This window comes from Brachyhypopomus gauderio, chromosome 6 (assembly GCF_052324685.1).
Source record: "Brachyhypopomus gauderio isolate BG-103 chromosome 6, BGAUD_0.2, whole genome shotgun sequence".
NCBI lineage: Eukaryota > Metazoa > Chordata > Actinopteri > Gymnotiformes > Hypopomidae > Brachyhypopomus > Brachyhypopomus gauderio.
In genome coordinates, this window is record NC_135216.1 from 26324420 (window position 1) to 26326919 (window position 2500).

At 40.9% G+C, this 2500-nt stretch overlaps 1 protein-coding gene across 2 annotated transcripts in view; it reads left to right on the forward strand.

The window, feature by feature from the left end:
- The window catches only part of tbcd (tubulin folding cofactor D), a 41164-nt gene that overhangs the window by 32873 nt on the left and 5791 nt on the right, over window positions 1–2500 (forward strand). The gene's annotated exons all lie outside the window — the stretch shown is intronic.

A 2500-nucleotide genomic window follows, 5' to 3' on the forward strand; every position in this document is an offset into this window, starting at 1 on the left:
ATATGTATAAATATTTAACTTATCCCAACAAACATGCGATGTCAGAAAGACGTTAAAATCATGTCTGTATCACATCGGTCAGTCCAGACCCATTTTTGCGTGTGTGGTGGACGTTCAAAACTGGTTCAAAATCTGGCAGTGTGACTAGGACCTTAACTTAACATGGACGTCTATGACGAGTTTTCTATCTGAACGTCTGACTAGGACCTTTATTTGATGTCATTGGACGTGCAAAAACTGCAACTGAACGGCAGTAATAGACGTTCAAAAGACGTTTAAAAAAGACATCGCAAAAACTTTCATTCTGGCTTTTCAGTGGACGTCTTTTGAACGTCTGACAAAGTGTCTGCTCGTGCTAGGAAATATTGAAATGGACCTTGAAAGTGACATACAAGTGTTTGAATTCCACAAGGTGTATGAACCCTGCAAACATGACTTTGTTCATCGCGCTGAAGCGCTGCGCACGCGAGGTCGTGCACCTCTCGAATTTTGTAACTTCGCGCGTGCCGCACCTCAGCGCGTGTTTGCAGCAGTGGCGTGCACACATAGACATCAGGTGGTGCTAAAGCACCACCAACTCTGCCCAGTATCAACGAAAGTGCCCTTTTGAAACTTCGGTTAAAAAAAAAATTATTATTATTAACATTTTACTGAGGTCGGTTTGAAATGATCTTTTGAAAACCTGAGCGAATAAAAACAATGCCCTGAAATGTGCCACCACCTCACACACACCCGACCTCTCTCTTCCTTTAACACCAGATGCGCTGCAGCAGCAGTTCAGTTCAGCGAGGTGAAGGAAGCATCTTCAGCACAGCATACACGGTCACAGATAGACTTCTTCTCCCGTCCCCACCAGCCAGGTCACATACACATCAAGTCAAATCGTACCGTTTGCCCTCTAAGCCCAACGTGAAATCATTTTGTTGTGCAGTAAAATGTCTCATACAGCACCAAACTACTAAGCATTTTTAGCCGACTGGTCACCCGATAAACTAATCGCTCTAGCCCAAATCAGTGATAGATAACGTGAGGACGACCACATACAGATAATTAAGGTAGAGTTTACAAATCTGTGTGTTAAGCTGAATGTTTTCTGTTGTAGGCTATAGGTTAACATAAATGAACACATTCGTTTGTGAAAGAAGAAACGGGAAGTTCCCCATTACCTGTGAAAAATGCCCATCTGCATTCATGTAATGACAACACTCAGTAGCCTATAACTCCTTCTCCTACTTTTTGGTCTTTTTACTGTCTTAATTGTAGGCCTATATTGATTTACTAATTGCAAAATATATGCAACAAGGCCTGCAGACAGTGGAGGGTAAACAGAAGTTAACTGAAGGACTTAACAATGACTGTATATAGTTAATATTGGATATGGATTTTATCAGTTGGCGGTGTGACTTTTTTCCATTGAAAACTCACGTTTAGAGAATGTTACAAATAAAAGTCAAATTTCATTCATCATGTGCTTGTAATAATTTTTTATAATGAAGTGCGCTAAAAAGTGCCCCTCAAGCACTTGCCCCTCAAAATGTCTGTGCACGCCACTGGTTTGCAGGGTTCATACACCTTTATAAGGTGGAATTAAAGCACTTGTACGTCACTTTCAAGGTCCATTTCAATATTTCCCTAGCACGTTAAACATAATTAAGTTAAATATTTATACATATACTCGAAATGATTCGAAATATTGCGCTTTTAATCACATTATTTAAGGGTTGTTCATTTTCAAAACGCCCAATCTTAACATCTTCACGTTCTTGTGTTTCGTCCTGCAATTACAAGAGGCTTAACGTAATACAAGAGAACTGTTCAGTCAGATAGATATTTGTTGTGAAACGAGTAGTTACAATTTCAACATTTTCAAGTACTTTAGCCTAAATTCCAGCACTTTTCAAACCTGAAACACACTGAAACACAAAGCAGCATTAAAATTTGTCAGGTAAATGTTCATTTCCCTGTTGTTGAGGGGTGTTTCTTTTATACTACCACATATAGTTTCGGACAACACTGCAAAGCGGAAAGTATAAACGCCTCCACCGCTCGCGGAGGTTCGCGCGAGGTGGGCGGAGTCGAGCGCTAGGGTCACTCAACCAGGCTTTAGCGCCCTTCGTTGAAATGTTCCAAAAGCACCGCTTGCAAACTGACTTGTTCATGTCCTTCGGTTTTCCATCTGTATCTGCTTCGAATCCAACAGCACTGCGTTTGCTTTAGCTGCCATTTTAGCATTACAAACACTGTCCTGTGCATTACGGCAGCTTGGATGCGTCAAACGAAAGCGCATTTTATGTAAAAAGAATCGATACTTAAGAGAAACGAGTATTGTACCGTTTCAGAATGTTCAGTATCAATACGTATCGATATATCGATTTTTTTGACAACACTACATTAGACTGGGCAGAACCGTCTTATAGCTGATGGGCAGTAACGGGCAGATACACATGCAGAGCGTTTGTTCTGACGTGGTGTATTTCATGGCTTTAACATGAGGACTTCT